Here is a 13008-nt window from a genome sequence, read left to right on the forward strand (position 1 = left end):
ATAGATGAGTGTACATCTACACTCATCCCATGCGCTTTTCAATACATGAGCACAATCAGCATCGGTGCTGCATCGTGGCATGTTGCTATGGTTTCATTTTAATTGGCTGCAGCTTTTTATGGCATTTTTACTGTGTTGCATTTCCGTTTACCTACAAAAGTTTTACAATTTATGTTTGTATGTGTGTATGTGCTTTTGTTTGTTTGGGTGGCTGCTTTGGGTTTTGAATTCTCTTTAAAGTTTAATGTGTGAGTACAGGGTTGTTCAACTAGTTTGATAAATGCATTTACTTATTTATCTTAATAAACTAATTGGAGTTAGCACTGTTACTTTAAGATTTTTATAGTTATGAAAACAGTCTTTATTAAGTACTTTGCTGGATTTATTTTTTTTAGACTCTACTTTAGTTATAATTTTATATATTATAAAAAACTATTTTAAACAAGACACACTTCACACACTTCTACCACTAAGCTGGAGCTGTTCGAAACGTGGCCTACAGCCCACGTTTTTGTAGCCCATGACATAGAAACATGTCTACCACAATTACGCAAATTTTCCTTTGATATATTTTGGTGAAATTATATTATTTATTTATTTTTAAAGATCCTTTGCAAGAGCTTCCCGAAATCAATCAATTTTGGTTTAAAAATGAGTTGAAGATGACATTGCGTTTTTAACTATGAATTTTATAAAAACCATATTATATGTCTTCACTAATTAATAATTCACTTCCCAACGCACTGTGCCTGACAATAACTAATATTAATGTTTTTTTTTTCTTTCGAGACTGGGGAACAAAAAATGTCTACACAGACCCGCTGAAATGTCTTTCTGTGGGTAGTGCATAATTCGCGTTAATCGCTGACATACTAAAAAACTCCCCTTTCCATGATGAAGTACATGACACGGAACCATCAATATTAATATTAATAATGTTAATTTTGATAGGATTCTAAAAGTTAAATTAATCAAAAATTAATAAAATTTAACATTATAACCGTATATTTATTTTTCTCCAAAAAAATCATGAACCTATGTGGCGCTCCAATCTATACAGTGAATTGTATTGGCTCGTGATTGTTTTTGGTTTGGACAGCCCTGATCTAAGCATACTATTGTGAAAGCAAGAGTCTAAATAGTCTAAATCTACGCCTAAAATATATCTCTACCTTAGGTAATATATAACACCCAATTGTTTTAGCACAGAAATTGTTAGCGACCAGTATTAAAAGTAAGTAGTATTTTAATTTAGTATTTTCTGAACCAGTAAAGATATTTAAAAAATATTTGACTTTAATATAGTTTTTGTGAAGGATACTTTTTGGATATTTTGGTAAGCCCAATCAGTTTCCCGAAACCTCTTCAAATTTGTTTCCAAACATGGTCAACGTTTCCATTTTTTGGAATATCTTAAAACCTTTTTCAGGTCTATCAACTATACGCAAAAAATGTAACTGAGTTTTTTACAAAATATTTTGAATATATTCAAAAACACAAAAAAATGCAATCTATTTTTTATACTAATTTTCTACTTATTTTTAATGTTCAATGAACTAATTAATATTGATTAATCTGAAATTAATTCTGAGTCAAATCAATTGTCCTTTCAACTGAAGGGAAGATAAATTACCTACAAGTTTCAGATGTTTTTTCATGACATCTGTTACATTAGATGCAAATATCTCTTTAACTTCAATTAAACTATTCACAAGAACGTAACACTTTAAAATAGAGGATCGAAGGTAGAACATAATTACTCTAGTAAGAGAACATTGTCTAATATATAGACTTGCTGCTTGAATAATAGTTTTTTTTATCGACTTTTTCGAAGTTGTGGAACAGAGAAAAATATTACTCGCCGGAGAACATTTGTTCTCTGCAGTTGTAATTGGCACTTTTAGTACTCTAATTTCTATTTTAATATATAACCACTTTTTATTTTAGAAACCAAGCTAATATAATAAATAAACCAATACTAATATATAATTTTTGGTGTTTATATGCTCCTATTGGTATAACCCGTTATATATTTTCCCAGCTTGCAAAAAGATGAGTTTTATATAAAATTCAGATTCATACTGTTTATTAAATAAAATCTGAAAGTGTATCTCCCATATTCAAAAAACTTGTAAATATTGCAAACAACATTGAATCATAAAAAATAACATCAAATGAAATATTATCTCATGCGAACATTAACATTTTTATATAGCGGAATTCGTTACTGAAGAAGCTTTTTAATGTGTTTTAAATGCACGAGTAGCTGAAAGTCATAAAATTTTTTTAAATTTTAATGGTCTTAAAAAAAAAAGTAATTAAAATTTTACAGGTAAATATTTTTGTTAAGTGAAAATTTTCAATTTACACAAAAACTTTCAGCTAACTTGAAATATAATTTTAATGTAATTTTGCTTCAGCTTTAGTATATGCAATATTGTATATAGTACTGATATATTAGGTTGTGTGCAAACTGATGTGCTAATGTTAACAGATATCTCACCTACGTCTCTAATATAAATAGAAATTACAGTTAAGAAAGGAGACCTTTATAGTGACAAGTTTTATCTAATGTACGTCTACCGTTGCCTGTTTAAACACGTTGAGGAAGAACTACCATATATTTAGCAAAGATACAAGAATTATTCCTAAGACCACTGATGATGAGTATTTGGCAATACTCGAAAAAATTGTATGATCAGCCAAAAATTCAATTAATTAAAATAAAATAAAAATAATTTTTGTTGTTTTAGTTTTCTACTGTTTGAAACCTCTCTATTATTTAGATAAATTAAAAAGTATAATGTATTGTAATCAGAGTTTATTATTCTCATTCTTAGAGAAGAAATAAATATACGCGTATAAAAAGAATTGCAACTATTTTGAGCAAGAATAATAGAGGATCAAAACATTATTAGATATACTCTTACTGATATTTCAGTGCATTAAATAGTGGGACCACATAGTCTGTAGAAAGAATGCCTCTTAAAAGAACTGACGAAACATAGTGTCAGAGTACCACTTAAGAAAGAAGAAGAAATCTTCTCAAAAAATAAGGTTCAACTTAAGAGACTGAGCCCAAAGAATTTGATAAAATAGCGGCGGTTAGAGAATGAGTGAAGTCTTTAGAAACACATTTATCTACGATGGACTGTTATGCTATGAAGAGTATTGAAAACATTTTATTTTGGATTAATAAACATAACCTATTACAAAAATGACCTATAAATTATTATAGTGCATAATAGTAATAATACTATATACTTACACAATAGTACATATATGTATATACTTAATAAATACATAGTATTATAGTTTATTTTTATTTAGAGAGATTGTTTATACTCATACTGTAATTAACATTGAAGTATATCTAAATAACTATATTTTCTGAAACTTTCATTAAAAGCATCTTAAATTACTTAAAAAAATATCCGGTTCAATTTGGCAAAATTACCAAAAAATCCCAAATCAAAACCTTCCAAAGTTAAACAAGCACGTAAAAGTGCTGATGTGAATGTCCTTAAGTTCTTTGCAAAACGAACTTTTATGTGTAAAAAAGAAGAAAAAAAAGAAGAAAATAAATAATAAATACTAACATAAATATTTGCTCTTTGCAAAAAAAAAAAATTAATAAAATATACACAACAACAACAACAGTAAAGTCGAATGTGTACATATGTGAGTATTAACTCAACTGAAGTGAAAAAATGCAACAAAACTGAAATTCAAAGCAATCCAATTAAATCGATACAAGGCAAATAAAAGTCCTGTGCTTAATAGGATTTTCTAAGTTGTGTTCCATTGTATGTCGGCAGTATTATGTTTTCCTTTCATTGGAAGTGTGTTTGTGTTTGTGTTTGTGAATTCAATAACTTCAAATCATGCCAATGGCGCCACAAAATGTTGACTTAAGAACTTTTACAAACTTTTATGGAAGAACGAGTACGAGTACAGAGAAAGAACCCAAAGGCAATGACTTAAGGGGATTTATTGAAGAATTTTTATTTAGCTACGAATAGAATATAAAGCAATTCTATTGCCTATTTGTGTCCATTCTATTAAAAGTGGATTTAAGTAAGGCTGCAAAGGCGACACTTACTTGTATAATAAAATGACTTTTGCTCATTAAAATGTTTGCAAAGAAGGAAGTACTTAATTTAAATAATAGGTCGTTGTATTTGGCAAAAAAGAGAATTGATTTTAAAGACAGGTATGATATTATCGTAGAAGAAAAGTAAAAGTATGTTAAAGTCCTTGGTTGCTCGATTTTAAAATTTTAACTGTTTAATATATATAGAACAGCAAATTGACTAAAACAAGTTAGAAGCGATTAAAAGTGCTTAGCTATTTGCGAAACACTCTACGTTGGCTGACCTCATTGATTACTGGACATGGAAACTTCAACTATTACCTCAAAAATACAACTCTTGTTGAGGAAGACACTTGCAGACTCTGTCTAGAAGAATAGCAGACATATATTATGCCAGTGTCCAGCACTGGCAAGCAGGAAGATAACTGTCTTGGAACACTACAAGATTGGTGATGACTTGGCAGTCATCCTGAAGCCACATGAGCTGCTTGCAAAAACAGGAGTTGTAGTTATGCGAACGGATGCCACTTTAGCTTTAACTCAAGAACGACATCCGAGAATCGAAGGATGAAGAAGGACCCAAGTCATTTTCTGGTCTATTTCAGCTAATCCTTCGCTTCAGTGGGGTCACTTTCCATATAATAACAAAATAACTTAAAATAAATTACCTAAAAGAATGTATATTCTATTGAAGGAGTATCCAGTATTTATTATATGAAAAATGCTATTAAAAGTTATTGCTAGTATGAAAAATTTAAGCGTGATCCAGTGAAAAGCTACTTTTGCGATTTCATTCAAAGCACGCCATGGTAGCAAAAAGCCATCAACTGTTTTTGAAGAAAAACTCAATCTATGTAATGAATCAATTGATCATTTTTGAATCGAAACTTCTTAAAATGTGTAACATCAGTAAAGAAAATAAGTAATATAGTTTCTTTTTTTCTTAAATTTCGGAGGATTGGTAACAAAAAAGCTAGTTTTGATAACAAAACTAATTGGTAGTGAAGTTATCTTCCATTCCATTAACCAAAATGAACAATTGTTCCTTCTTGAATATTAATTAAAGCAAATGAAGTGATTATCAGCTTCAACTACATAAGCATTGTATTACAATTCTGGACTTTCAAGCGGAACCAATGTCTTACAACTTCGAGGCTCTGCAAGTACCTTAAACGTAGGTATAACACAAATACACAAATCTAGAATACTTATAAGAATTGTTAAAGTTTAAAGATTTATCATAAATCACTCCATTTATCAGGACTTTTTATAACCATTTATAACAAATGAAAAGAAAAATCCAACAAAAATGCATTGGCAGGCAACCCAGTGAGATGGTTAAAAAAATTTTGGAAAATAACCAGTCACCGAGAAAATTTAGAGCACACAATATGAATAGGACACAGCAATGGTTAATGTGATATAGAGGAAACTATGCCTTTCATTCCTTTCTTTCATTTAACAGTCTGATAGTTTGCTTGACTCTCAGGATAATTATGTATTTTGGTACTAATAACTTCATTATTTTGCAGTAGTGCAAGTACATGAGGTCTAAATAACAGGGGTTGCATAAATTAGAATAATTATATATTAACACGTCTAAATTAATTGTATATTAGATAATTGCATCGACAAATTATAATTGTCCGATACCACGTCCGATACTACTTCTATATGGAGTAATATTATAGGTTGCGTTGTTTATACTGTTAAAAATAAGAATTGTACTCTTGTACTATATACCCAGAAACTACTAATGACCACTATCTATACACTAATACAATCTATAACTACCTTATCATGACTGTTTTTCAGTAGGGTGTAAAAACTTCAACAATAACCAACAGCAATGAAACGGCGTTAGGACTATTCTAATGTAAAATTCTGTGGAAGAACATTTCTGTGGAATTAGATGAAATGGTGTACAGTATGAGATACATTAACGGCATTAACGTAGTTAAATGTTTTAAAACGGTTACCCTGGTTTATTTATATCTTACGATTGTATAAAAATGCTTAGGCTAAGTAGGTGTTGGAGTCTTTACACTCTTATGAAAAACACAGCTGACGAAATCTGCATCTTTGGTGCGACGACCAGAAGAATAATAATATGAAGACACTCCGTACATGGACTCCGTATAATACATTGACACTTTGGTTACAGCAACTCACATAGTGAAGAGTGTATAATTTGTTTTGTTTGTTTTTTAAATTAATTTTAAACTAATGTAAATAATTTTAATTTTTAATTTAATATTTTTAATTTTTATCTTTAACTATAATTTTATTCAAAACTGACAGTTTTGATTATTTGTCTAACGTCATAAGCACTAACTCAATGTATTAAACAAATATAATATAACAACAATACTTCACTTAATTAAACAAACAATTCTCTTATAAAATCATAATGAGAATTCAATAGACAATGCATCATACATTAAATTTCCTATTGGGTAGCTTAAACAAAAAATGCCATATGCTAACACTTGAGTGCTGTGCTGTCGCCATATGTAAAATTGTGTATGCATGTCTGTATAGATGAATGGATATGTGTGCGTGTAAGTTGCATTTTCATGGATCATAGGATATTTCAATATATCAGAATTAGTCAATCAGAATAATTGCAATCAAAACTTGTCACAATTCCATCCTCTCGGCAATACCATAAATACTGCACGTATGCATTGTGTGATTCTTAGTGAATGTGCGCTGTTGTGGCACTTTTTGCACGAAATTCTGTGGTTTATTGCATTTTTAAATTTTATTTTAAATTTAATGGTTATTCAACAGTATTTAAATATCATATAATTTATTTTATTAATATGTGTAAAATAAAAAAAAAAACTCACATAAATTTAATTTTATAAAGTTTAAGTTCGGGGAGCTTTATATAATATATATTTAACTTTAGAACACACTTTTAACTGTAGAAGCGGTAATAAATACACTAAATATCACTTGTAGTTTAGAAGAGTCGTTATCACTTGTAGAGTCGAGATAACACTTCAAGTGCAAATATAATTTTAAAATTTGATAAGATATAGTGTGAAGTGAGGTGATGTGAACATTCACTAATGAAGTGCAGTTGTTGTTGCGCCTAATTATTGGTTGTCTTAAATAACTTTTTTATTAAAAACTTAACACAATAGTCACATTGTAATTATAAAGTTTAATTTGATGCAGTTGTATTACGAATAATTTTGTTATGCAAATTAATATTTGTTTTCACACAAAACTAATCGCTTTTTAGGCTATTAACAGAATTAGCTACAAATTTATAAATTCTTTTAAACGATTCGCTAGCATTTTGTTTAATAATATATTTTTATCTTTAAGTAATTTAAGATTTTTATTGTTATTTTTTTATTAAAGTGTGAATACAAAACAAAAGCAAGATAGAAATATCTTTAAAGTAGTGAAGTGCAAATTTGGTAATTATGGAATGAATTAATTGCATATTCATCACTTAGACCATGTGCGAGTTCAAGTAAATTGAGGTAAAGTAAATTGAAATTTCCTAGGAATATTTTGCACTGCACTTATGTAAATATTTAATTATTTATTTGTTGCATTTATTTATTGTTTTTGGTTAAAAGTTTCTAAATTTATTTATTAAACATCCTATAAAATTTTCACAATGGTAACACCTAATTTAATTTATTTTTATCTCATTTATCCTATTCGAAATTCTGGTAAATATCAACATTCGCTGCCATACCGACATAATTTACTATTTCCCTTAATTTAACATCAATTTACTCGAACTTACACACGGTCTTAGTAGCAATATGTTTGTTTTTTTTATATTAAAACACACAATATATTTTTTCGCTTACGGCGAAAAATTTGTCAACTGTTTTTTTTTCTTAATCACACTTATGATAATTGACTGGATATATGTAGGTATGCAAACTCTAGATTCTGTGAAGAGAATGAGGAGTCAGCCTCATATGTGCTGTTAGAATGTCCTGCGCTAAAGCACAAACGAAATAGACACCTGGGAATGTATACCCTTACGAAAGAGATAATAAAACTCTATAAAGTAGGTTCTATACTACTTTTTTTGACTTAAGAGGGCTTAGAGACCTACTCTAAACCCAGACGGTTGCAGTATCAGCACAGCAATAATAAAAATATGATAATTGATATTCAGTTACTTCAATCGAAAAAACAGTTATTGCTAACTTCGATTACTTCGCATCCCGAAAACGAGCCTGGACTATTAAAAATATATATGTTTATTAAAATTATTTTATGAAATGTAATTGCAGTTCATTTATTTATTTATTTTTAAAAGTAAGAATAAAATCAAAGTAGGACTACAGTTCATTTACTGCAATCGTAAAAATAGTTGAACAAAAATAATCAGTTTATTATCTGAGACGGACCCACTTTTCGAAGCCTCTCTACTAAATATGCAAGTTTATATTCAATAAAATAGTCATGTTTGCCATAACTGACATTAAATTATAACTTATATTAAAAACATAACAATTTATAAAATTTTAAAACATATGTTTAAAAACCTTCAACGAAAGAATGGTTGCTCTAGGCGTATGAGTAACATATTTTCTTACGCAAACCAAATTAAAATTATAGGGATTGAAACTATTGATGATATATCAATGCTGTGAATAATTTTCTAACATGACTACAAATGTTACAGATCACTATGGTAGGATGAAGCGAATGTTATAGAACTAGGCACACAGAGTCTGAATTCAAATCCTATTAAGATCTCATCTAAAAACACGTTTTAAAAAATCTTTAAAAAATATATAGGTGTCTCCGTTTCAGAAGAAGACTGTTAAACACTCCTTAAATTTGTAAAAATGTCTATTACAAAATCTAGACAATCAACTCACATTGATATTTCTAGGACCTAAGGGATCTATACATGACTTACAGGTAGCTAGATTAAACTATAAAGGGGACTGAAATGAACTTGTTAGACTTTAAATATGAATTGTTATTATAATAATAATTAATAATAAAATTGTAGATTTAATAGTTAAAATAATATTTCATATAGTATAAGCATCAGGATAATTAGAATATCATCGTGGCATCCCTGCTAATCCTAAAAAATGTTGAGGAAAAAATATTAAATTAACCCGAATAAATATAATTAAGAAGTGACTTTTTAAAAGTTTTGCATTTACATATAATCCTGTAAAAAGAGGGTATCAATAAATAAATCCTGCTATAATAGCAAATACAACTCCTATTAATAACACATAATGAAAGTGAGCTACAACATAATAAATATCATGTAATATAATATCAACAGAAGAATTAGCTAATACTACTCTTATTAATCCTCCTACTGTAAATGAAAATTCAAATCCTATAGTTCACATAGTAGTAGGTGAATAGTTTAATTGAATTTTATGAATTGTTGTTAATTAACTGAAAATTTTAATTCCAGTTTGAACTGCAGTAATTATTGTTACTGATCTAAAATAAGCTCGAGTATTAACATCTATTTCTACTATAAATATATGATGAGCTTAGACAATAAATCTTAATAATCCAATAGCTAATATAGCATAGATTATTCCTAAAGACCCAAAAGCTTATTTTTCCCTGATTCTTATCTAATGATATGAGCAAATATTCTAAATCCAGGAAGAATTAAAATTAAATGTTGGTATAAAATTGGATCACCCCCTTCTGCAGAATCAAAAGAGGAAGTATTTAAATTACGATATTACGATGTTGACCACACGTTGCATTGCCTGTTGTTTTTGAACATAACGTTAAAGTTGTTCAGATTTTTCAGAGATCTAAATTTATTTTTAATATTATCTATGGCATATTTGGTCTTAATTTTTGATTTTGATTTTGATTCATTTATTTGTAGATAAATTCACTTTTACTCTAATAATGAAGCATGCAGTATAAAGTATCAAGTTGTAATTTACTAATACCATTGCCTTGTAAAAATGATTTAGTAAAAGATATATATTTTTGCATTGTATGTTACACTATTTTGTTAAAATCTTATATTCTTCACATTTAAGTCATCTTAATTTATTCATTTATATCCGGTTTCTGCATCGTTCTCTATTGACATAAGGGCAATGGGTTTTTGTTCTTAAAAAATATGGTTCATACCGTAAATTATTAATTAATTTTGTAATTATAAACTTATGTCATGAACGGCACGTGGATTTCCTTAATTAGAAACGCGACAATATTATTTTTTATTACGAAACTATTTAACTAGAAATTAAGTTCATCTCTAAAGATGTTTTCCTTTCATGAAAAAAGCACTCTTTTCAAGTTCGTTTAAATTTCAATCTGCAAAATTTACACAAAATAAATGAAACAAAATAAATTATTTGATTTTAGTTCTTGGGTCAACTGAATTTTATATGCCCCTAAAATGCAAATCTTAATAATGAATGCTTAATATCAGGTTATAAGTAGATACTCTTTAGGAACAGCGTCTCAATGGATGCTACCGATTTTCAACAATGCTTTGGTTCACAGCATCAATTTTATAGCAGTAAATCTATCTTTTAAATAGATTATTTTCTTAACATAAAGTTGGTTCAATTGCTAAAATTTATGAATAACTTTTTCAAGCACTTTATGGAAAAAAGTTGATTATGTTGATTAGGTTAAAATTTTTCATAGTACGTGAAATATCTTTCATAAACATATAGATTTCTTATATTTGTATTAAATTTTAATTCATAAATAACTCATTTTGATGAATAATCAAAAAAATTATGAACTCGCTTTGACGTTTAAAATGTATGTAGTACTTATATATTCACTATTTACGAGTATACGTATACGCAGATCTTATATTAGTTTAACAATCGACGATTCGTTAATCACTGATATGATTAATGAATGAATATGTGCCAATATGTGCCTAATTAGGATTCTAATTTGCTGTATATCAAGAATTTTATTACTCGTTATCGATCTTCATCAGGAATACTTTTCAAAAACGCATGTGAATATCACTTCCCAAGTATTCAAAATCTCCACTCTACAAAAACTAACTCTGTTCTTAATCCGAAATTATGTTCTAATGATTTGCTATCGATAAAGACATTATCTAATATATCTAAATATCTTTGAGTAATAGTCGTACATGCGTCGGGCCAAAACCCGTTATCGGGTTTCAGTGGCCAAAATTGGTAATCATTAGGGCAGTTGAACAGTATTCATGAAAGAAAAATTCACTTGGTCTTTATAAAGTGTGTTAATCGTGATACCAGTGAGATGTTTTAAAGTGAGTAAAGTGAGCAAAACTATTGTGTCGGTAAAATAAGACGGATGCAGACAATAGGTATTTAAATAAGAACCTATAGAAGATAGATACCTTTTAACGTTTACCGGTTATTGGAACAGTATATAAGTTTAATTTTATTGTTCCTGTACAGTCTCACAACAGAATTAAACCCTTATTCGGTAATCCTGTGAAAACATAGAAAAATAACATATATTTTTGAAGTTTGACAACTTAATTATTCGCATAGGGCGCGACATCTACTAAAACCAGTTCTAGACTTCACATAACAAACGAATAACGTCTTTTAAACGACACTGACAGTTAAATTATTATTTGAACTATTCAATTTCTTTTAATTTGAACATTATTTCAAAAATTTATTTAACAATATTTTAAGCAACTGTATGGTCAGCCAAATTGCAATAAATTAATCAAATTTTTGTTGTTGTTTCTTAATTACTGTTCGAACGCTTCTAGTTTTCTTTTCGTCATAAAACGCGTCACATACAACAAAAAAAAATCAAACTTAACATGTTATTTTAAAGTTTGACAATTTAATAATTCGCAGAACATCTACTAGAACCAGTTCTAGACTTTGATGATATATTAAATGAATAACGTCTTTTAGACATCACTGTAATTTGAAAATTTAATAATTTTAGAATATCTACTAGAACCAGTACTAGAATTTAATGATATATCAAATGAATAACGTCTTTAACACATCACTTTCAGTCAAATTGTTATTTGCCTATTCAATTTCTTCACTAGGCTTAAGTTTCTAGGGGCCCCCTCTTTCAACAATCTCGGCGATATCTCTAGCATTAGCATTGACCAGATTCGTGTCTTTTCAAATACTTCTGGCTGGTTCTAGCTTGACTTTCTCTCTACTACCCATTATTTTGAGGATTTGTGGATTCAAAACAGCTTTCTTAGCTAATTGAGGAGGACTCCTTCCTCCATTCACTAAGTAACTAACTAACTATTCAATTTCTTTTAATTTCAAAATTATTTTAATAATTTATTTTGCAATATTCAAAGCAGCTGTATTGCTAGTTAAAAATTTAATGAATTAAAAATAATAAAAAAATTTTGTTGTTACAATTTCACTACTGTTCGAAACTTCTCTAATAATTATTATTAAAATCTCTGTATTATTAACATTGAAGTCAAAAAAAAATATTTTAAATTACAAATGTGCTTTGGTAGTAGTTTTAGTATAGATGAATCACATACTACTACTTCTTGACTATTTTACTACTATTTGACTATTTGTCGAACAATAGACAAAACCTCTCTATTGAAAACAATAGATATTAACTAAGAGTTTAGTTTCTTTGATCAAAACAATTTGTCAGATGTGTTTTGGTAGTAGTTTTTGTATAGATGAAGCAAATACTACTACTATTTGACTAATATTCGACTATTTGTCGAACAGTAGACAAACATCTTTCTATTAAAAACGAAAGTTTATATTTAGAATTTAGTTTCTTTGGTTAAAGCTATTTGTCTGTAGGTTACAGATGTGTTTTGGTAGTAGTTTTTGTATAAATGAATCAAATACTACTACTACTACTATTTGACTATTTGGTTATTTGACTGCTATTCGACTATTAGTCGAACAGTAGACACAAAACTCTCTATTGAAAACGATAGTTTA

The 13008-nt window shown here is 28.5% G+C and overlaps 1 protein-coding gene across 1 annotated transcript in view; it reads left to right on the forward strand.

Moving 5' to 3' along the window:
• Positions 1-13008, forward strand: part of LOC119684862 (cytochrome P450 9b2-like) — a 286885-nt gene that overhangs the window by 69209 nt on the left and 204668 nt on the right. The window lies entirely within an intron of this gene.

The sequence above is a fragment of the Teleopsis dalmanni genome, chromosome 2 (assembly GCF_002237135.1).
Source record: "Teleopsis dalmanni isolate 2A chromosome 2, ASM223713v2, whole genome shotgun sequence".
NCBI classification, from domain to species: Eukaryota; Metazoa; Arthropoda; class Insecta; order Diptera; family Diopsidae; genus Teleopsis; species Teleopsis dalmanni.